Source organism: Rhinolophus sinicus, linkage group LG05 (genome assembly GCF_036562045.2).
Source record: "Rhinolophus sinicus isolate RSC01 linkage group LG05, ASM3656204v1, whole genome shotgun sequence".
Lineage (NCBI taxonomy): Eukaryota > Metazoa > Chordata > Mammalia > Chiroptera > Rhinolophidae > Rhinolophus > Rhinolophus sinicus.
Window position 1 is genome coordinate 4,263,831 of NC_133755.1, and position 24,963 is coordinate 4,288,793.

A 24,963-nucleotide genomic window follows, 5' to 3' on the forward strand; every position below is an offset into this window, starting at 1 on the left:
AAGACAAACACCATATGATCTCACTTATATGTGGAATCTAAAGAACATAATAAAAGAACAAACAGAACAGAAACAGACCCATAGATACAGAGAACAAACTGATGGTTGCTAGATGGGAGAGGGTTGGGAGGACAGGTGAGAAAGGGGAAGGGATTGGGAAGTACGAATTGGTCGTCACAAAACAGTCACAGGGATGCAAAATACTGTATGCGGAATATAGTCAATAATATTATAAAAACTATGTATAGTGTCAGATGGGTACTAGACTTATCAGGGGATCATTTCATAAATTATGTAAACGCCTACCCATACATGTGAAATGAATATAAAATAACGTTGGATGTCAACTGTAACTTAAAAATCTATAGATAGTCTCAGGATGTCAAGTACAGCATAGGGAACAGCCAATAACATTGTAATAGGTGTGTACAGTGTCAGACGGGTGGGAGACGTGTTGGGGTCACCACTTTGTGAGGGGTGTAAATGTCTAATCACTACGTTGTTTTGTACACCTGAAATTAATAATAATAAAAAAGGCTCTAGAAATCATAAAACCTGTAGCCAAGCATGGAAATCATTTTCTCTGCTGTTGTCAGCAGGGGTGACTTGTCTCCTGCTCTCTGCACCGCATGCAGCCGCGGTGCTTGGACAACAGGGCATCCATACGAGGAAAACCTGCACTTGACCTCCACTTTACACCCTGCCCCCAAATCAGGTCCATGTGTGTTATAAATCTAAATGTGGAAGGCAAAATTAAAAGTATTTAGAAGGTCATATAAAGCGGTACCGTCATCCCTGGAAAATATCTCCATGATTTTCGGGTAGGAAAAGATTTCTCGCACAATTCAAACAAGCAAACACACAAAGCAAGCCTTAATCACACAGAAAGAGAACGGATCACGTGGCATGTAGGGCGTAGCCATGCCTGCCTTTGTCCCAGTTCGAACACAGCTCCTTCTGGGCTTCTCCAAGAACCATGATAATGGCTGTTCCTGCCCAAGCTCCTAGCAAAGCCTGGATGACGCTGTGACATTGCATTATAGTTTCCACACCTGTCAGTTATGCCAGACTTTGAGCTCCCTCATGGCAGGGGCCCTGTCTTCCTGATTTCTATACTTGGGAGCTGAGCAGGCTGTCTGGCAGACAGAAGGTACGTGGTAAAAGTTGGTGAATTGTGTCGACAGAGGAGAGCACCTAGCGGCTCATCCCCCAGAGCACCAGTGAGAGCTGAAACTCGTGCAGTCACAGGGCCCTTTCTGCCTCCCTTCGTGGGGATGCTGAAGGCAGAGCGTGTGTAAAAACCCTGCACCGAAACCGCTAACCAGGCTCATGGCTTGTCCACCAAGGCTTTGAGCTGGAATGCTTCTAGCGAAAACACAAACATAGCTTATGGAAAAATGTGTTTTTATGTTCAAATCCTCTGGGTTTCATGGCAGTGGTTTGGCCGGGTGCAGTGTGTGCATTTTCCTTTGAACCGCTGGAGCACGGCTAGATGGCTGCATTTAATTGGGCAACAGCTGGCGATAATTTTCTGTGTGTGCAGTGAGGGAGTTAGTGATTGATTCACTCTTTGCACTGTGTTCCATTATCTTTGTTTCTGCCCTTTCAGATTTCGCAACGGTCTTTAAAGACGTGTGAAGCACAGGAACTGAGAACAGAACAGGAGGCAGAACCCTGAGATTTGCAAGCCGGGTGACGTGCGATGTGTCTTCAGGAAAGGTCTTTGTCAGGAACTATATGGGCTCCTAAATGCTCAGCCTGAGAGACACATCAGAGGTCATTTCAATCAATGTCGTTCTTCTACAGCTAATGAAGCAGAGGCACAGAGAGGCCGAGGGACATCCCAGAGATCACCCAGCATGCCAGTCACTGAGCAGGGACTGGTCTTCCCCTTCACCGCCAGCTTTCTTTCTTACATCCCACCGCCCCGTCCCCCATCCTGGGTCAGCCATGGAAAACGTGCAAAGGAAAGGCAGAGCTGTGGAGCAGTGATGTTCAAACTCTGACGTCCTCTGGCTCTGCCCAGTGATTGCGGTGACCACAGCTGCGGTCTGATGACAAAAGAGGACACAAAACCCCTGTGTACAGAAGTAATCCCATCCGCCCTGAGAATCAATGAGTGGACAGTGTAAGGCCCACACCAGTGCTGGGTTATTACCTACTGGCTGACTGCCTGGCATGTGGCGCTGAGCGTGTTAATGGGAACACTCAGCGTCCAGAGGCTGCGTGTCAAGCCACCAGACGCCCAAGGGGAAACGAAGTTCAAAGTTGAAGCCATTAGAGGAGGAACGGTAGCGTCTCATCATTAGAGGGTAATGGAACTCAGGTTCCCTCCCCGGCTCCATTCACCGCAGCAGCCAGGCAAGTGCCAGGCAAGTCAGCTTGGCCCCAGCTCCCTTAGAAAGTCACGTTACCTTTTTGTGTTGTCAGAAATGTCGTGTCACCTCACGTAATGTACGGCGACAGATGAGAGGGGCATAGATGGATGGTAAATAGGTAAAAAGACAGAACGACAATAAAAATACATGGTACATCAAAACTTAAAAAAAAAAAAAAAGCACGAACCCTTCCCAGGTTTCTCCTGCGGACAGGACGCATTCTGCGTCATGGCCCCTGAGCTGCCATTTCCACCCAAGCCCTGACGCATTCCTTGGCTCCTGGTGACAGGCAGGGGGACAAGGTTTCCCAACAGTGCTGTCTGCAGACAACGGACGGTGGCGAGCGGCGGGTGTGACAGGAGACACCAATTCCCTGCCCTGTCTTCCTCTGTGGCTGCCAGCGCGATGAGGGCTGAACAGGCGATGAGGGCTCGTGGGCCCCATGTCCCCGTGCTGTGCTCGAGTGCCAGGCAGATGGAGATGAAAGGCAGCCACCCTCTCAGGCAGCAGCTGCTCCGAGGAAGGAAGACAGCCCTGGGTAGAGGCAAGAAGGGAACAGCTAGGAGAGCTCAGGAGCGTGATTAGCAAAGACGGGGCGCAAGCCTGGATGCAAGGACAAGATTAGCCTTTGGTTAGAAGGACGCCAAGGAATGGTACAGCAACTGGGACGGGATGGATGGTTGGGGGCTAAACTTACCCCTCATATAATGAGGGGCATGACATTTTTGTCCTCAGACAAAAGAAACAAAGCCAGAATGTAAGACAAAAGATGGCCGGGAGAAGCTTACTTCTGAGCAATTGATATTTTCTCTTACAGACAGTGTGAATCTTCAAGTAGGCACTTTCCCTTTTTGCTTTGGTTGCCTGGAAGCCCATGTTTTAACTTGCAATCCAACTTCACTGAGAGAGTAGGACCTTATGGCATAAACCCCCATGACTAACTTTCCTTCTGGTTCCATCACACCATTTTATCTGTGTTTTCACACTGACTTAAAAAAAAAAATCCATCTACGTACTGCTGTTTTATTGTATTATGTAGTCTTGCAAACCACACTAAAACTTTTTGGGAACAAAGCCAGGCAGAAATCTATGCATGGAGGCTAGAGGGATTTGAAATTTTTTTAAAAAGCAACAACCAATGATATAAGACTGGAACCCAAACACGGAGAAGGAAATGCCCCCAGCATGAGGTGCCAAGTACCCTGCCCGAGTTCTGACTGCGTGATCCACCCCATGAGGGTAACACTTGGCTGACCATCTCACCTCCCTTGAACTGAGTTTCACCAAGCGTAAAAATGGAAGGGCTGCTTTAGACCATCGGTAAGATCCTTACGAAATATATTAATAACTGGTGATTTGAAGTTTGCACAGCTCGTGTGTGCCACCCAGGAAGAGGGTTGGCATTGGGACTGGAGCTTATAGCCAGAGAGTGCCAGCCTGCAATTGAGATACTGCTTGGGAAATGAGGTACTGAAGACTTACTGAAGAGTAAGTAGAGGTTACAGGGACTTTATTATTCAAATGAGGTAAGACTTGGCTTGAAAGCTGGCAACTGACTTGGAGAGAGAGGGGTTTGAGCTTCCGCTTTATTGAGGACGCACCAGGCAGGACAAAAAGCAAAAGCCCTGCTGTTCAAACCCCATGGGAAGCGTGGGGCTGGGAACCATGTCCCCGATGGCTCCTCACACACTACTGCCCGCTGAGAAATCCCAAGGGACGTCCAGAGCAGCCATTACGTGTCCTGGTAGCCGCAGTGAGATTACAGCTTTGGGGACACAGCTTAGAATGGTGTCTTGGGGTGGGTGAGGTCTGCATCAGAGGGAGTGGAGACGTGTGCTTATGTTCCATCCGGGCAACCCGAAAGTGTGCCGCATGCAGAACGTCCCCCATGGCGACAGGGTGCAATTACGTGTTCAATGTTTTCTAAAAACGCGTCAGATCAGTGGGGCCTATTTGTTCCTGTGGGGCCAGGAAGAGCCAGAGCAGACGTCTGATCCATGACTCTTTCCAGACACATCAAAGATCCACTCTGGTTCCTAATCCACCGTACCAGGTAAAAGTTTGGTTAAACTTGACCTCACTGCCACTACAGGCCAGGAAATCTGGGATTTCTGCAAATAGGCTGATTAAGACCAAATGAAGACCAATGTTTCTAACCTCAGAATCAATGCCCGCTTTGTCAGTGAACAGTGTCTGTGTGGTGGGTGCCCACGGGGTTATTCAGCCCCAACCCTCACAGCACCCCTTGTGTCCTTCTTACAACTGTCTCTTGCTGAAGTCAGCTACCCTAGCCGACTTCCTGTGTGGCCAGAGGAATCTGAGAAGAGATTCCTCTTCTGGGACACGTAGATTTTCAGAATGACAGTGTCACCTGAGACGTCTGAAGTAGTGGGAAGAACATGGGACATGGGATGAGAAAGAGTAGAATTCAAATCCCAAACGCAGGGCCTGGAGCGGGGCTACCCTGGCCTGGCTCAGTGAGGCTGGCCAAGGCCACGGCAAAGAGAAAAGGTGAAGAAAAGAAACAAGAGGTGCAGGAACGCGGGGCAGTGGAGGGACCAGCAGAGGCTGTTGGAGGAAAGCTGACGTGGGTGTAGAAAGCGTGGCATTCCAATGAAGCTGCTTCATCCACTTACCCAGGGACCTTCCTGACACTCAGAAGCAACCCAAGTGACAAGCGGGCGAACAGGGCTGCCCCGGGCCACGTGGTGCGCTGGGGACCACCTTCATTCGAGGGATTTGGGACAGAATTCCTGACATCAGGACAGGACTGTCCAGAGTGACCCAATCAAATTTCGTTAGTTCACGACGCCTAGAGAAAGATGAATTCAAAGGTGGACGCTTTACACAAACACCGTGAAATCTGTAGTAGAGAAAGCTATTTTTGTTTCCCTTACTGCAAGAACATTCTGCATTTCTGCTAAATCTGCCTGCGATTTTCAAGTGTGAGAATCAGTTTAAAGTCAAGCATAGGACTGAGTATTAGAAACACATGTGACCCAGGGCGCCTCCAGCTGCTCACCCCACAACCCAACTGAGGACCCCCGGAGCTTCTCCCTAGGAAATCAGTGGGCCAGGAAAGGGGCGGCCTTGTTCCGCCTTGGTTTTGGAAATATGTCCTTCACGTGTGCTTTCTTCTCCCAAAGAGCTCCAAAATGGCAGAGTAAGAGAAACATATGTTTTGTAGCAAAGATTCAACTTTCCAAAGTTTTGCAAACTTGAATATGTCTTGCTAAATTAGAGATATGTTGAATCCAATGGAGTGTGGTATGATAGGGTGTATGTATCCTGGTAAAATAATTTTAGTAAGTTTCCAATACCCAACAAAGATAAAACACTCAAATTATTGCCTGAGATTTGCTGGAATCCATGTCACTGAGAGTCACAAGCGATTTATCAGGATTGCCCAGTAATCTTTTCCTTGGCCATATTTTATTTTCCATTCCCTACAGCGATGAGCAGATATTGATTCAGATAGAATGGTCCATGCACATAATTTTAGATTTTTTAAAGTTTTTGGCAAGTGTCAAAGCAAAGAACAACATGAACCATTCTATAAGAAATGTGTTCTATTGTCATTTTCATATTCTTCTAGTTATTAAAAAAAAAAGTTGGCTTTCTTCAGTTACTCTAGTTTTGAACTGACATAACTTTCTAATCCTGTTAAGAAGAACTTTGAAACTGAAACATGTAAACATACATACCCATATGCATGGAGCACTGTTATTTAAATTATCCATTTCATACACAGATATTGGCAACTCCCATGGGACAGGCACGTGCTGGGTGCCAAGACCACGCTCCTCACCAGACATGAGAGAGGATACAGTTTCAAGGAAAGATAATGGACTTGGAATTGCACAATTTGTGCAGCCCAGGGTGCATTACTCAACCTTTCTGAGCCTCGGCTTTCTGGATGCAGTAACACAACAGCTATCAGGGAGAGAGGAAATAAAATAATTACAGATTATTTCATGAAGACAGGAGTTATGCTTGGCCACCATTGTTTCCTCAGACTTTATACAGATTCTCACGTAGCTGCCTTCTCCTGTTACAGCTGTGAAATTTAACCTGCTGTGGGACCTCATGATGTGATAAGCTTTGCTAGAGTCCGCCATCTTTTTGTTTTTTTATTAATAGCTGACCTTTATCTGTAGGACCTTGAGAAACAAAAACACCACATTAGCCCTTTCCCCAAGAGATCTGAAAGTACATATTTCTGTTCTTCGTATGTCTTTTTGTTTCAACCTAAAACAAGACAAAATTAAAATTTTATGATGAAATGAGCGGAGAAGGAACCGATTCTCAAACATGAGGTTGAAATAACCCCTAAGTGAGATCATAATTCTGAAGGCCTGACTATGGCAGTGACTCCAGAGCGAAAAATACACGGGGGGATCCTGGAGCTATTAGAAGATGAGGAACACTTGGTGTCCGTCACACATTACGGAGCAGAAAAGAGGGTGGTGTCAAAGGGACCCGAAGGTGGAAGCAGGGGTTCGTGGCCGGGAGCAACCACAGACATAGTGGGGAGAGCTCTTTCAAACACAAAAGTGAGGTGGTGAGTTTTTGAAATTAATTTTCAAGATGAAGTGCCCTGTATAGTATTCTCTGAAAACATTTTGCCCCCGACCTACTTCCAATGGCTCCGCCAAGCAACTGTCCAGCAGTAAGAATCTCGGTGTACAGCCAAAACTAGCCACTGCCAGCATGACATGTCTTCAAGCAGCTTTTATTTTTAAAAAATTGCCTGAACCTAGTAAATTCGGTATATACTTGTAGGCATGTTTGTGTGTGTATATTTATCTTAATTTAAAAGTCTTTATTGCACTTCCGCCAAATTAATGTGCTAGTGACTGTCCGTGAAGTTGCACAGCACATGTCCTGTGTCCTCAAGTTCCACCCAGGGATAGCATGCACTGTTCCCACGTGAGAAGCAGAGTGCGTGCAGTAGGATTGGAGACACGGAGGTAGAAAGATGCCATTCAATAAGGATGTGGAGAGAGATGCGGATTCATGTGTGAAGGGAAAAGACCAGAATTCTGGGGGCGGGGAGGGATGGCTGTGACTGGGACCCAGGAGTTTGTCCTGGAAAGCCCAGCGAGAGGCAGGCTGCCGAGTGTCACTGAACGGCAGGAAAAAGGAATGGTGGTGACGCAAAAGGGCTGCCACAGTCTAGGATGTGGGTCGGTGCTACAGACTGTGTCCCTCAAAAGTCATGTGGAAAGCCTAACCCCCAGTGTGATGGGATTTGGAGGCGGGGGCCCTGGGGACACTAGGTCATGAAGGTGGGGCCCTCATGATGGGATTAGTGCCCTTAGGAGTAGAGACACAGGGGAGACAGCGCCTATGCACAAAGCAGGAAGTGAGCTCGCAGCGGAAACCAGGTCCGTCAGCACCTTGATCTTGGGCTCCCAGTCTCCATGACTGTGAGAAATAAATATCCGTTGTCTAAACCTCCCAGCCCATGCGGCTTTGTTTGGGCAGCATGCGCTGAGGAAGACAATGGATCCCCAGAGTGGATCTCCAGCAGAGGAGACAGACTGGGCCTGCGTGGGAGGCGAGAGAGCAAATCACTGGGACCTGTTTAGATGTTCAGCTTCAGAAGTTCAGGGGGAGTGTCAGGCACAGGGGGACAAAGAGGAAGCAGTTGCCCCGTCAAGCAGAGCACGTCTGAAGCGTGGGGTTTGGATAACAGGAAAGGCGGGTTATTCAGGGAGCCACAGAGAGAGGAGGACCCAGCGCCCAGGCTGAGAGGTCACCTCATGAGAGGACCAGAGACACCAGGTCCTGGACACCTGGGAAGGCAGAAGCAGAACTGTTTCCGAAGTGAGTACACGAGCACCCAGCAGCCCTCTGCTTGGCTCCGTCACTCACTCAGCAAATACCGAGCGTGAACTTGAACAATAGGACGAGTGCCAGGTGAGCACAAGAGGCAGGAAACTGACAGCTGGAGACATGACAAAGAAGTCAGGGGCACAGAGAACCAGTGAAAGAAAACCTAGACAGTCAGGAAGATAGTTTGAGCCATCGAAAGAAAGTCAAGTTTAAAAACGAGCCCCTGAGTGTCCTTTCCTGCACTTCCTTCAGCTCCAGCGACCTTGTCTGGGCCCCTCACATCTTCTGGGACACAGAGGAAGGACCCCAGGAGCAAACGTGCCCCCTTGTTGAATGCTGAGTGAGCCCATGAAGGACGTATTAATATCACCAATTTTTTTCCAAATACACCAGCTGAGAATAAGCAAGCTTCAGAAATTGGACTGGGGTCCCAGCTGACAGAGGCAAAGTAATGAACCCCAGTTTTCCAGAGCCCGGCTCTAACCTCTACTTAACACTTCCTCTGCTAGCGGTTCAGTTCTCACACCCTGGAAGGACCCCACAGCTGGCCTCAGGGATCCGACTGTCCTTAACGGGACCCCATAGCAGGCTGCGTGCTGTGCCTCTGAGGCCAGGCCCATTTCCTGGGACCTGTGCCGGCAGGTCTGCAGCAGCATCGTGTGGTCCCACGGCTTCGTGTTACCCCCAATAGGCAGAAACAGCCTTACCTAAGAGGTGCCTCCACACGGGCTTCCAGACTGCAAGTCCTCTGGCTCGTAGACAGGTTTTATCTAAATGTTAAAGGTGAATGTCTCTGGGCAGAGTCTGTGCTCTCTCATTCCGTGTCCACTCCCTCACCCCAGGGGCTTCCACACTCCTGCTGCCCTCTGTGCACTGAGGGCATTTGAGTGGATTGCCCCTGGTTAAATTGGTATTAATCTATTCACAGTCATTTTATTAGGTACTTAATACAGTTCAAAAGAAGACCTCCCAGATCAAAAGATCTCTCAAGTAAAGGAAGATAGGGATTACGTGCATAAGATTCAGGACTTCCCAACAATATTTTGCAAAAGTTAGGTCAGGTAAAAACGTTTATGGTTTGCTCTATCACATACATAAACCAGAAGTAGGAAAGCTGCTTTTCAGCTGATGTTAAAACAAACAGAATGTTCCCCCCAAATGAACTGGGATAAGTCAAATTTTAGAATTCCATTGAAGAGGTGATTCATAACAGGGGGAAACAACGCCATGACTGAGGCCTCTGAGAAAAGTTCACCGTTAAGACTAATTCTTTTAAAAGCATCACAAATCTGGAGACTAAAGGTTTATCCCCTACAATTGGCTTCCGATGCACTGAGCAAATCACACACACCATTTGGGATTCCCAGAAAACATGGGCAGGAGACGATGAAACACGAAAGACCTCCCTCACCTACTTTTGGTTGTGTCCTGATACCGGGAAGAGGTATCTGGGAGCAAAACAGCAGAATTCAAACCGTCTCTAAACCCAGCTCCTGTCTTCTAGGAACGAGGGTGACCGTATTCAAGCATCTGCCACACTCCTGGGGACTGGCACACTGGGCCCCTCCCAGCAAGGCCGTGCAGTGGCCTCATCCTGCCTCTAGTCCGAGCCGGAGTGGACACCGCAGTCAGGCCTCTGGGGATCCACAGTCCACGCTCCCACCGCCTGTCCCCAGGTCTACCTGCCTTCACTCCTAGACCTCCACACTGACAACCCCAGAGGGAATCACTCACGAAGTACACAGTGATGTGAGCCGTGGCAGCCTGTGTTGGTCTGGACCCATCTCAGCCATTTCTCACCCTGCAGCCAGTGTGACATTTAAAAACTTATTCACTTGTCACCTCAATCCCATTCAAAAACCTTGAGTGTGTGTGAATTTGTCTATGCCCTCATTATAAAATCCATGCTATACTCTCACAGGTGCCTACTTTATAAAGACTATGCTCTTTCTTTTTGTATTATTCTCAAATATAGTGTTACTGTTTCTTCCCCCTGAATATAAAACCACCATGCTCAATACCGCAAGAAAAGCAAGAGACTAATGGTGCATAGACTCACTAAGGGCAGTGAGCGTGGAGAGAAGTGAGTCAAAAATAGGTATTAGAAGGTGGAAATGGCAGAAGTCAGTCATTACACACAAGAGGGGAGAGACGTTGCTGAGAACCCCGTTTCTCTGCCAAAGAGAGAAAACTGGTATTGCACTGATCTTGTTAACACTTAAATCCATACCTGTGGGCTCTGCAACTTGAACATTGTAGGCCCTCAAAAAAATCTCTGAGGAAGGAAGGAAGGAGAAGGAGGAGGGAAGAAAGGACTGAGGAAGACAGAGGGGGTGCTTTCCTAGACCCAAGGCTGAGTTTTCAGACCTAGATATGGAAGACGGCTGTTTAGCTGGTGCGATCTGAGTGGGAGTCTTCTTATAAAATTCCCATGACAAACAATGAAAACCCAGCTGCCGCTGTTTCCAGTTCCACCTTGCAAAACTAAGACAGCTGATCCAAAATTGAAGCTTATCAACAAAGTGCCTTGGTTATGGAGCAGCAAGAAGGTGCCAGAAGCCAAAAAGGGATCTGGTCAACCTCACGGATGTGCAATACTTTGGTCAAGCCCAAATGTACTATAGTATTGATAGAATAGTTGGTAGAGCTACGCCTGTTATATGCTGGGGGTCTCGGTTAGCTTTTGCTGTTCATCATTCATTCAACAAATGTACAGCATTCTGAGTTAGTAAAGTAGGGGCGTTTAGGTTCACAGACACGACTGAGACTGCTCGCTGTCTAGTGGGGAGATGAGCATGGAGCATAAGTGTCCTAAAGTGGATTCGAGGGAAGGCCAAATGAAGAGGGTCAGAAATGGCTTCAGAGAGATGGTGACTCTCACACCCAATCTTGCAAGATGAGGTGGTGTTCACCAAAGATCTAAGGAAGAGGAGAAGCCAGGAGCAAGAAGGAAAGGCATTCTACGCACAGGAAGCAGAACAAGACGCATGAGGTGGGCGCGTGCGCAAAGCAGCACGGCTCAGTGACGGACATGGGCGCCACCCTGTGTGGCAGGCAACCGGACCAACGGGGTGCTGACCCATCACTTCTCGGCTTCTGAGTGACACTCATTCCTCACATTGGCAAAGTAGCCACAATTCCCAGGAATTAATGGAAGGAAGTGTTTCCATGTTACATAGCTAGCATGCTGCGTAACTGAACAATTCATATTTTTGATGATCCCATTATAGTCATCTCTGACTTTCAGTGTAACAAACTATACAAAATAACTACAGATGATACCACCCCTTTCTGATCCTTATTTGGAGTTCATCTCTGTATGTGTGGTCCTGTTTATTTTATTTATATGAAGTAAATATCATCTGGCTCAAAACACTACCTCTTTATCATGTCTGTCTCTTCTGTTTGCCTATCATGATTTTAGTGTAGCATTTCAAAATGCCAGTATGTTTTAATAATATAGTGTAACTTTTGCTCTTACAAAAACACTACATTATTCAATGTACGCGAATGCAGAAAGATGACTCATATAATTTACATGTCCTTGTGGTGTGTTATTAATGTGTGCACTTTGTAAGGGTATAATTTTGTAAGCAATTTTCCATAAAGTTGTTATAAATGTTATCTTATAAATTTGAGATCATTTGGCACAATATTCATTTAACAAAATTACCCCACAATAACATCGCTTCATTTGTAAATACCAGTTCAGACTGACATGACACATTTTTGGTAACACATTGAGCCCTGTAGACTCACTCAGCTAGTACTGCATCACTTAGGGTGAGGAACAGCTTCCTCTACCCCCATAAGTAGTCCATCTTTGTTCCCTTGGATTGAGGTGCACAGCCAGACACCATTGGTCCAAAACCGATACTTCCTCATAAAATGCTAAAACTCCGACAACATTTGATTCTGAGTAGCCATCATGTATCTAAATGAATAATGGACTGGCATTAAGGTAACTTTGAATTGTGTGGTGGTCAGGCTCTTGGTAGTTGTTTTGTGGCTTTGGACAAGATCTGGTGTCAATAATCTTTAATGACGTCTCTTCATTGATTTTATGAAGACACTGGGGTTGGACTGGATCGCAAAGGTCCTTGCAGCATGAAATCAAGTACCACAATGTACTTTAGTACTTCCTTATATATGATTCCATCTTGTCTGTTTTTAAGGTCTGTCTATCCCATCTCTACAAGTATATTGCAACGTCATCCAAGCCATGGCATGGATCACCCATTCCTTCATTCTGCAAAATGTTTAGACAGCCCTCTGTGCTAAAGGCCAGGACTAAGGAATCCCATATTCAGGTCCCGTCTCCATCACTTCCTGGTTCTAGATCCTTGAGAAATATACATATCCTCTGTGCAGGGTGCTTTGGGTATGTTATACAGCTGCCCTGGAGCCTGAATTTCAGTTTCTCCATCTGTAAAGTGGAGATAATAGTTCCCCTCTTTATAAGGGTGTCATGAAGAGGCCCAATGAGAGAATGCCAGCCAGTAAGGGCTTTGGCACACTGCCCGGCTCATAGGATGTAGCTAATAAACAAGCATGAAAAGCACTAGGAAAGGGTAGCTCTTAAGGAACATTCATTCTCTCTTCCCAAAGCCAGCCTAGCGCACAGGAGAAGACAATCATTCTTTGTGCAGGTAATAATCACGGATGAAGCATCTCTCTTTTATCTCCATCATGGTCCATGTAGAAGCATGGGACACATATTTCTTGAACTAAATTCAAACACAGTTGGACTTTGAAACATGTGTATGAAAAATGGAGCAAGGGGATGAAAAATTTTGATAAGTATATAGCAAAAATGGAAGAAGGTGATGAAAGCCACTCCATGCCCACTGATGTCCTGCGTTGAGGGAAAGCAGAATCATGCCATGGATTTCTGCACAAGCACAAGCCACCTAAGCAGCAAATGCAAGACGTTGCTGACGGGGCATCTCAGCACCAAGTGGTGGGCAGGTGGGGAGGCTGGCAGAGCTTCCACAGACCGTGAAGCCAGGCTGGGGACAGGATGAATGGTTAGGAACAAAGGTATTAATGTGTTGATTCTCTTTGTGATTCTGAGTGTAAATGTCCGGGTCCCTGGAGCCCACAGCCATGACAGGTGATGACGAACAGGCCAACTGTTCTCCCTGGCCAGGCTGTGCTGATGCCTGGCCAGCATCTGTAACTGATGAGTGAAGTCTGGGGATAAAACCCACTATGCTAAGCGGTGTCCTTTACCAAATCAATCACGGCGTATCACGGTCAGGCAGAACATCAGCGCTCCATCCTCCATGACTAAGTTTCTGTGTATATTGGCTCTTTCATTGAGAGGGAAATCCCTTTCCCTCCTTCAACCCAGTCATTCATCACATATTCAGTAAATACTGTCTGATTGCCAGCTATGCCAGGAGGAGAGAGCGATAACCAGACACAGCCCTGCCTTCTGGGGGCTTAACTCTGCCATGGCCAGCAGGTTTCTCACGTGTGCTTCCTCGGTGCCTTCTCCGAAATCCTCACTTGCCTTCCTGTGCCCAGTGACACATGAAAACAACATAATATAAACCAAGGACCTCCCCAGTAAAGAAATCTGGGTCTCCGGAGAGGCCAGTGCTAGCCACCCATCAATTAGTCACCGAAAAGCTCTGAGTTTTTCCATCACCAGGCAGTTCAGAAGAGGGTGAAATGGTATAAATGATGAGATCTGGGGTACAAATGGGGACTCAGCCTGGAACGCTGTGGGTCACTACGAACCTGCCCTTATCAGCAGGTGAAAAATATTTTACACTGGGCCCTGAAACCACTTCTAGCATCCTGCTCCCCACTCAACCCTGGGAACACCCAGGGTAGCAGGCAGTGTTTTACAAAGTTTACGAACTTGAATTCGGTTCCCCACAATAGGTATGTCGGGTCATTGAGTGTCAACTCTCCAAATGTTTCTTATCACTGCACACTGCGGTGAATATTTCACACCATTACATGTGAAGACACGTGATGCTTTCAGCCTGTAAGGGTGGAGTGAGGCGTAGAGTTAGCAAAGGCTTAGTAAGAACCCACTTTCTATCATTCTCCCCATGTAACTGGGCTTTCAAAACAAAGAGAGAATTTTAAGACAGGCCTCCCACTCTGAGGAGATTATAACCATTGAGAACCCAAAAACAAAATACAAGGGAACAAACAGCTCTGGTCAGGACGTACTTGGTGTTCAGGTGTGTGGCACAGACTAAGGGGAGATGGGTGAGGCTGGGGTGAGCACGGAGGGGCTGGGGACAGGCTGGGGACCGCAGGGTACAGGTATTCTTACTCAGAAAGCCTTCTGGGAGCCCCGGATGGGCCTCTGCACTCAGAAGCTAAGGAAAAGTTAGAGCTGACCTAACCCTGGGCCTACACCATGAAACCACAGAAACGGACAGAAGTGTCAGAGGAAACCTATTGGCACCACCTCAGTGGAGGACAGGAGTGCTTCCTTCATGTGGATACAAAAAAAAAACAAAGCTTCTCTAACAGTTTGGAAATCCCAACCTAATTCTAGCCATTTACATCTGCATGGTGTGGTGGTGATGTCACGGGAATGCTGAGAAGTCACACAAATGCAGCAACGATTGCAGCTTAGAGACAAGTCACGTGAAGTCAAGAAGCCTGGCGATCCATCTGTGTGTAGCTGACGGTGGCCTGACAGCAAATGTCCCGTGTGTTTCAGAAAGAATTTTCACCACCCAGGACGTTGGCTGACGACTCAGGGCTGTCTTGGGTGTCAGGAGGTTTGGGTAATAGTGGTGGTGGCAATTAAGTCTCTGAAGTTAGAGCCTCAGAGATTGGTGAAATTCTTAGAGTTAGCCATGCTTTTAGCTCAGGCATGCATTTATGAAATGAGTAATCAAAAGGGAATATTTTACAAATCAATGAATCTCATACAGGAAAGAAATAAGGGAAGGGGGAAGGAAAGAAAAAAGGAGACAGAGAGAGGTGAGGAGAGGGAATGTGGAGAGAGAGAAAGGACTAGGGACAATGGATTTATTCTATTGCACATGAGACTTTGCTTCCCTGCACCAGTGATTCTCAAGCGCGGCTATGGCCAGAATACGCGGAGATGCCCAGGGGCCCTTGGGGGCAGCAGTGCCAGAAGAGCCAGACACTTCTTAGCTGCTCTGGTGGGCGTTATATAAGGGGTCACCTTTCCAGTCAACATACCCACGGGAGCCTCACACCATGTTCAAGGGGCTTGAATTCCAGTGCATCGTAGGCCTTACTAAACGCTGCATGAAGGAGTGGAGAACGAAAACCACGCCTGTCGATCTGACCGTTGGTTTCCCATTAGCCTGGAGTTCACTAATCGCCTAACATCTAGAAAAATTGACATTTAAGTGAAACAAGAGGAGCAGGTGGTTGTTAACTGTATAACCACAACTCAGTTTCTTTAATTACTGAGAATCAGGTTGATCTTTGATACACTGATATAAAAACATACTGTATCCATCAATCAGTGCTGTTTCATAGAGCTTCCTGCGCTGAGGGGACTGTGTGAGCTCTGTGCTATCCAAAATGGCAGCCAAAAGACACATGTGGCTATGGGGGCCAGAAATGTGGCTGGTGTGACGAAGGAACTGGTTTATACTCATACTTAATTTTAATTTCCATGGTCGCATGTGGCCAGTGGCTGCCATATTGGACAGTGCGGAATCTAAACTATGTGACTGACATATGTGAAGTGTCAGGCCCATAACAGATCCACAGGAATTACTTCCAATGACCATGACTCCACCCTGATGAAAGTGACAAGAACAGCTTTCTGCTGGTGTCTCTACCCCTCTGCTGAGCTTACTCCATTCAGTGAGTCTAGCTTGTAAAAACTGAGGCCCAATAACATTGTAGAAGAGAACTGTAACTTGGGAAGTGTGTGCGCCTCAGAGCAGCACACGCTCATTACCTCATTTGTAATCCATTCCATAAATACTTGTGTGGTGTCTGTTCTGTGGGGACTGACTAGGCTGGGAGGGGGCTCCCATATTCAGGTGAGTCCTGAAGGGCAACGACTCTGCTCCTTAGTGATGCTTCTTTAAGGAGCTTCGCCTGTCCCTCACATGGGCCCCTACTCAGTTCCCACTTCAAATCTGTCCTCTTTCTTTGTCATTGCAAGTTAGATACAAAAGTAATAATGGTAGGCCCCTTTTACCAGCCTTAGCGAAATCCATGAAGCCAATGTCTTATATCTAATATTTAACACGAGATCTGACAATTAAGTTCGCAAACTCACCCTAGAAAAAGTGCTACATAGCTCATTGTTGAATGTCACTACAGTCACCTTCAAAGTACTCCCCTTGGGAAACTATACACTAATGTCAGTGCCTAGTCCACCCTTCAAAGCAATTTTGGAGCTCTTTTTCTGGAATGGCCATCAGAGCTGTCATCGTATTACCCTTGATGTCCTGAGTGTCATCAAAATGTTTTTCTTTCAGTATTTCCTTTCTCTTTGAGTAAAGAAAGAAGTCATTGGGGGCCAGATCAGGTGAGAAGGGAGGGTGTTCCAATACAGTTCTTTGTTTACTGGCTAAAAACTCCCTCACAGACAGTGCTATGTGAGCTGATGCATTGTCGTGATGCAAGAGCCATGAATTGGTGGTGAAAAGTTCAGGTCATCTAACTTTTCCATGTACCCTTTCAGCACTTCCAAATAGTAAACTTGGTTAACTGTTTGTCCAGTTGGTACAAATTCGTAATGAATAATCCCTCTGATATCAAAAAAAGGTTAGCAACATCGTTGCAACACGTTCGCTAACTTAATTGTCACACCTAAGACACACACACACACACACACACACACACACACACACATGAAAACTGACGAGCAGACCCCTGCAATCCCACAGTCTAAACAGTCACCAACTAGAAATGGAAACCCAGGTTAGGAGTGAATGTTACCATGTCCAACACTCCATGCCGATTGGAAACTCTGGAGAATGTCAAAAGGCAGAGGAAATTAAGGCTGGATGAAGCATGAATAATTAAGATCAGGCCAGGACCAGAGAAGAAGGACATTCCAAAGAATAAAATTAATTTGTAAACATCAGGGAATAGAACTATCTGTGGCTCACATTTATTTCCAGTCATGGCATGTGGAATGTTTGTCTGGCATTTGTCGTCAAATAACAAAGTGCATGTTTCTGACTGCCTCAATACGAATTTCCAACTAACCTAGATAACCTAGCATTTCAAGGCGTACAGAAATATAATCATAAAAACTTGTAAACATTTGAGGCCAGGAACAGAAACTGTGCTTTGCAATATAAGCTTCAAAAGTCCATTTTTGGTTTCTGAAAATACAACCCACACAGTATCAGTCATTACAGAACAGACACCTCACACTCCAAACCCCTCAGTTCCTTGCACATCCCTTTACTTTTGTCTCTGTGTCCTGCCCCCAACAAACATGTACATACATGTATAGTTGCACTTCTATTTATTTAGGTGATTTAGGTTCGAATTGTTATTAAGGGGAGTTTTGAAGGAAGAACAACAACATAACCTGGTCCAGGGAAGGTCTAAAAAATGGCCTAGGGCTTGACTCCAATTGGAGTGCAAGAGAGAAGGATGCTTGTAGACTGTTGATGGTGACAGGAAGTTCGGGTTTATTGAGCACCAGTGGGCCAGGTCTGCTTCCTTTTCTCCATCCCCCACTTCCCGTGGCAGCTTGAAGAGAAATCTGTGTGCTCTGAGGGAGAACCAGACCCTGGAGTCCACACCCAGTGGGAGCCAACAAAGGACCAGGAGATCTGGGAGCCCCTGGACACATGAGAGGCCATCAAGCTCTGAATACCCCTGTGACAGAGGAAGAAGAGGGCCCACAGGCTGGAGGACCGCTGAGAACAGCTCCAAGAATCTGCTCATCTAGGAAGATGGATTCCAAGCCAGAGACAGTTGAGCTGTGTGTGAGGACAGAGGCACCTCTGGTTCCTACATTGACAATGTGAGGACCTCACATCGTAAACATGAGAGCTGAGAGTGGTGACGCAGTCATTTCTGCGCATGAAATTTCCGACCTGAGGCTGGTAGTGCTGTAAACCTTGGAGGGGCATCTGGATCACAAATTTCCAGTGACTGGGGCACCGAAGCCCCTGCAATCATCCAACACAATGACAAAGGGGACAGAGTCACCCTAGCAGTCTGTTTACTGCTTGATTCCTTGAATTCTTTTCTCATTCTTCCTGTCTATAAGGGCCAGTTAAACACTCACAGACATTCAAATAAAGCCAAAGTTGGTTCTCCATCTCTCTTATGTTCACATTGGATTTTTAGATTAAAACCTCCAAGACCTTGTTATCAACTCTCTTCAAAGACAGGTGAGGGACAGAGGTGTGAGAAAGGCCAAAATCCTTACATTATCCTAAAGCATACACACTTTGCAACCCATGCTCCACATTGCAAAAACTCAGTTTAGGCAAGTTTTGGAAAATGTGAGAGTAATTATTTCCCTTTGCCAAAGCACCCAGAGGCTGTAAGAATGAAAATTAAAAAATAATTATGGGATTACAAATTTTAGACATAATGATGCTTGTATAATAAATGAATAGCTTACATTTCCATGTATAAAGATGGATTATCCAATGTGACTAGTGTTTAAAATAGTTGAATGTCAACTAAAATCAAGTTAGAACTTTACTACCTACCTTACCACAGAAATAAATTCTACATGTATTAAAGAGGCAAATACTTTTAAAAGAAAACACAAAATGGAAAATATATGTGAATATAACTAACCTTTGCAAAAGAGGATCTCCTAAACATTTAAACAATGAGAAACAAAACAATGAAAATGATTGGTAAGTTCAATGATACAACAAATAATATAATAGCCACATTCTAAGGCAAATAATAAGGTAAGGAAGCTGGACATATATTCACTACAAGTATGATAAAGGGCCGATGTCCTTAATATTTAAAGAACACTTCTTCACCTAGAATAAAACCTCAACACATTAAAAAAAAATTTAAATATGAAAATGACTGAACATAAAACCTACAGAATCAATACAAATGGTTACCATACCGACTAAAGTAAGATACCATGATTTACCTATGAGTGTACTAACGGTTTGTCGATGACACTTTTCAATGCTGGCAAATATGTGGTGGAAAGGACACACGTATATTTTCCTTCAGGAAAGAATCTGGGAAATATATATTGAGAATCTTAAAAAAGACCTAGAACGCAAAGAAACCATCAATTCTAAGTTTTAAGCATAGGAGTGCCTTCCATAGCTCTTACACGGCAAACTGAGACGGTGCTTAATATCCTGAGCCTCAATGCTTCAAGTGAAAATTAGGAATAAGAGCCCACTTTGTGTATAAATTATGTATGCACTTGGAACAAGGCCTGGCACCTAGCAGGCTTTCAATACATAATAGTTTTCACCATCTTTTGTTGTTCTAGGAAGATTCTGACAGCCACTCGCTGCTGACTCATGTCCAGCTTCCTGCCAAGTGCCACCTGATCCAATGGTGCACCCACAGCTCCTGGGCAGCCCAGCCAAAGACTGACAACTTTGAAAATGCACATGGAAGAGAGTTCGTGCACCAAAAACTCACGAGTGAAACTATTCCCCTATGATGATGGATAATGGAGGAATATTGTTTGTTACAATGGATATTTGCATTCAAAGGGCCTGATTTCCAATTGCCCGTACATGCAGTAGAATAATTTGGGTGGACAATATGTGCTCAAATGCAAGGAATTGTAACGACACAGGAGCTAGGTAGGTACATTTATATTTATATACATATATGTGAGAGAAATGAGGGAAATGGTTCACATTATGAAAGAATTAATGAAAGAAGCAGATCCACCATAAGAATCCTAACAACCTATTGAATATAAAATGTAAAGAATTGGACTTTTAAAGTACAACTTACAGGCAGTATGTCAGGGGCATATATATTTCATCACATGATGCACACATGGGAAATAATCCATGTGTATTTACATTTGAATATCATAGTTATTAATGCCCACTGGTCTTCCAGCACAAAGTCTGAAACACCCACATGTACCTGTAAATGGCTTGAAATTAACACTACAAAGAATGTGCCCACAGATGGATTCCCTCAGGGATATTAACCTATTCGGTATTAATCCATTCAATTATTTAACAACTTAAAATTAAGCGCTAACATTTCAAAGTGCTGAAAAGACTCCAAAACAACCATGGCTCAAAAAAATTGGATGAATCAAAGGTAGTAAAGCCATGTTCATTTACAATAGGATTCAGACAGAATTTAATTTGAATACAAGTTTGAATAAAACAATGGATTATCACCCTGGAAATAATTATTTGGTTGGAGGAATATTTTTTTAATTGTAAAACCTCATATGAACGCCTGTATCCATCGAAGTCCCTGTATATTAGTCCACTAGAATCGTTTATCAGTATATACACTGTCTAGAAAGAAAACTAAAAGCTTGTTACATCAGCATAGTTTTAACCTTCTCCCCTCCACACATTAGGTTTTTCTTGTGTGTCTTCCAGAAAATTGGCATTAACCAAAAGGAACCTTTAATCACTGAAAGAACACCATCTTAACCACATCGAAATCTTTGATCCCAAATCTCAAGCCACTAAAACTCACCCCAAGTTGTGTAATGATGGAACTGCAGCCACACACACAGCTTCTTTCCCTTAAACCCAACTTAGTAATTTTATTCTTTTTGGCTTTTTCCCAGACTCCTCTGTAGATCAATTTTCCCTGTAGCTCAGTAATAAGATGAGGTAAGCCACTCCTTCCCCAAATTACAGAGATCTAGGCAAGCAAAGGGTGAGAGTAAATAAGACGACTCTAAAATAAGTGTGGAGGCGAACACTCCTTGCTCCCAGCTTGCCCACCAGTAAACACACACGCACACAACATTTCTCCTTTGTAGATTCTGAACAAGTTTCATGAGCCAGTATCTCACAAACATCTGCCTTCATTATAATTATATTTCTATTTCAGCTGCACCAAGCTATTTACAGATGAGCCTGTTCATAAAGAGCTTTATAATTAAGCAAACAGAAATATCTTTTTATAGGATGCAGATCTAGGGGTGATAATCACACACAAAATACACAGCAACAGTTGCAAATAGAGTGTTTAACGCTAGTTATATAGTTAGTAATGTGCTCAATAAAGCCTGACATGTCTTTGTTCCTAAATACGAGAAAATATGGTCTTTGCTACACAGCAGTGTAAACTGTCTTCTCCTATTTTTTTTAAAAGCAAAGGCCATATTTTTCAGGGTGGGTTCTTAAAATGTGTGTGCATATATGTGTTTTATATAACAGGGTTACGAAAAATGTACACATAATCTCTGGCCCAGGAGGGTTTGGAATATGCCTGGTACTTGAAGACAGAGGAATGATTCTAAATATAAACAACGATGTATGGAAGCACAGTGTGACAGATTAAATTTGTAAATAGTAGATATTATGTGATGGTGCCATAGAAGTAGCTGCCAGACACAAAGAAACGTAAAATACTAATCACAGCATTAAAAAAAAAAAAAAAAAAAAAAATTCTCCTGTTCCAGTTAAATCCACCCAAGCCATTGATAGCGTATTCCCAGGAGGGCCGATCTTTGCCCGTGTGCATTTGGTAGCTTCCACTTACCCCGGTTGCACCCTATTGAAGCTGTTATTTGCTAGGAATTTTTGCTTTATCATTTTGTAGACTTTCTTGCCCATTCAGAAGTAATACTATCCCGAAGATTTTGGATGGGAAACATAGCCATTATTTGCTTAAAATTCAGACTTGACATAGAAAGGTTCACATCTATTATACAACACTGTTATAAAAATGTGTGTTCAGTTCCTATCCTGAGAGTGTACAATGGTGCAATGCTATAGAAAATGATTACATACACACACACACGCGCGCACACACATACACACACACAGTCTCGTTGAGTAAGATGTTTATCATGTTATTTACTATTGTTATAAAATAATAAAAGGAATGTTCTTGAATGTCCAATTGTAGGGGAATGGTGAAACAATTTATGGTACATATGCTCAATGGAATGTCTTGTAGCTATAAGAAATTAGTTTTCTGAAAACTTATAATGATTTGGAGGAATGTTTACTAGATAATGTTAAGGGACAAAAATAGGGCAAATTATACAATATAATCGCAACTGTGTACAAAGGAAAGCACCAAAAAAAAAAAGGAACTATACCAAGATGTTAACAGTGGTTAGATTAGGAAGATGGGTTATAGATGAATTTCATTTCATTCCATTTAATTAGGTGCATTTTCTAAATTTTGTATACTAAGCCTTTACTAATTCAATAAAGGCTTTTAAAAAATAATAACCACAATAGTAATAAAATTTAGAGTTGTTTAGCTGTGTTTTGGAAGCTTGCATCATCTTTTCAGACAATTGACTACAGCAACCAAACATTTTCCATTTATGAAACATAGCTGTGTCTCAGGCCCACTTTCTACCCCATCTGCTAGAAAAGGCATTACACAGATTCCGAGGGCTCAGAGCATGTTTCCCCCACAGTGATATTTGTTCTTTAGGGACAGAAAAACAAGAGCACTGCCAGAGAAGGCCATAGGCTCTGGATCTCTAAGTTGCATTATTTTTCAACATACTTTATCTGCTCGCTTCCTTGAGCTTCTCGCCAGTTCTGTGTATATGTGTGTTTCTTTTCTTTCCCCTCACGTTCCTCGGGCCTCCACATTTCTTGAGTTACCCTCCATCTACGTGGCGTGCTTCCCTCCACAGTTCACAAGGAAGGAGGGAGAACTGACATTTATGGAGTCTGGGCAATAGGCCTGGTGATTTTCAATTTGGTGAAACTTTTCATCTTCACACTGTCTGTGAAAAGTGGTCATTTTGACCTCATTTTACAGGTGAGCAAACGATGGCCCAGGGACTTTGCCCCAAACCATCCTGCTGGTAGGAGTGAAGTGGAAATCCAAAAGTCTTGTCTGTCTGGCTCTCATCTGTGCTGACTAACTGAATCAATCCCTCACCTGTGGTGTTTCATGTTCTCTCTCTCATAGGCTCCAAGACCCATTCTAGGGGGACTTAATGACTTTGATGCGAACCTCAAAAATTAAAATGTGCTTTCCAGGTCTGTGCAGAAGCCAATGCATCTGTCACCCATAAGTTTGTCCAATCCACTTTGCTACTTCCACAAACAGTTTTGCTAACTTGCAAGATTCAACATAATATAAAGTAGAAAAAAGAAAAATAAAATAATACCAAAGCAGTTCAAAGGAGCAGATTAATTTATGTTACTTGAATTTGTACTGACCTGACCATTGGGTGACTCCTTCCTTAAGCTTTCTAGCTACTGTGTGAAAAGCTACTTCCTCTCAGTTTTATTAAACTTTCCTTACTTGTTGTGAAGATATGTTTTCTGGTTGTTAATGCCTGAGATTTGATAAATTCAGTCATGTTCAAATTCACTCTCCCTCATAACCTTGGGGAGCTGGAGCACGTTCCCAGAACTTCCCAAATCAAAGGCCTATTGGTCTCTCTGTAGCTACCAGGCCACTTCACTCCATCCAATCTCCGAGTCCTCACCAGCATTCTAACACTTTCCTGAAATGCAAATATCTGAGCGTGCACACCGTGTTCTGGATTTGGACACAGTATGGTCCTTTCTCCATCATTTTCAAGTTATTGCTGCTGCCTGCCTTCTTCCTGCAAAACACATCCCCACAGAGCCCTCCCTCAAAAAAGAAAAAATAATTTTTACTTGCCCAGACTCTCCTTTGAGCTACCGTACCTCCTTTCACAGCTTGTTTATAAACGTCCTTTCCCCAAAACCCTGTAATTTATCTTATCCTGGCTGGCCATCATCTATGAGCAGGGCCAGCTTGATGGGCGTGCAGGCTCTACAGCCACTCTGGCCTCACACTTAGCAGGGCTCTGTGCTTGGTTTAACACTCTGCTGTCGCCATCTTGAAATTAATTGTTAATAGTTGTACACTAAGGAGACTCACATTTTGATTTTGCACTGGGCTCTGAAAATTGTGCAGAGACATTTTCCCAGTAGTCTAGTGAAACAGCCCTGTTGATGGCTGCTCATGAATCCTCACACCACTGTCCTGTTTTGGGGGTCTGCACCTGTGAGCCTTGGAAGGTTCAGGCCTCTGGCCACGCCTCCTTGGAGCTCTCTTGTTGCTATGGTTTTCTGTGTCTGCTCTCCTTCTGAAACACTACCACATCGCAAAGCTCCACTTTCTCCCAAACCACTTCTGCTCTGGACCCTTTTGCTTTTGCTTCGCCAGCATGCCAGTGGGGCAGAACCCCATGTTTTACCCTGACCTTTTCTTTCTCTCTTCTCTTTGTTGGAGTTTGCAGTTCCTCAAGCTTCACCTCTCCATGACTGACTGAAAACAAAAATTGTTTTCGTGACGTTCCTTTCTACCACTTCAACCCTGAATTTCCAGACACTGATTCGCTTTAACCCTTAACTCTCCCTAGCTACTCAAATTCAACAAGTATTAACTCCTACTCATTACTGTCCTCCTAAAACTGGTTCTTTCTACAGACTTCTCTTTTCAGTCAATGGAATGTCTACCATGGGGCCCCACACTTGAGTATAATTTCTGAAACCTTTCGCACTGTCACTTCTCCCCTTTAATCAATCACTTAATCTCCACACATTAACTCTCACTCGAAACCCATTGCTTCAATCCACTCAGAGCCAAGGTGATCACAAACACAGTTGGGAGGCACTTTTTGGTAAATATCTGAGGCCGCCAATAG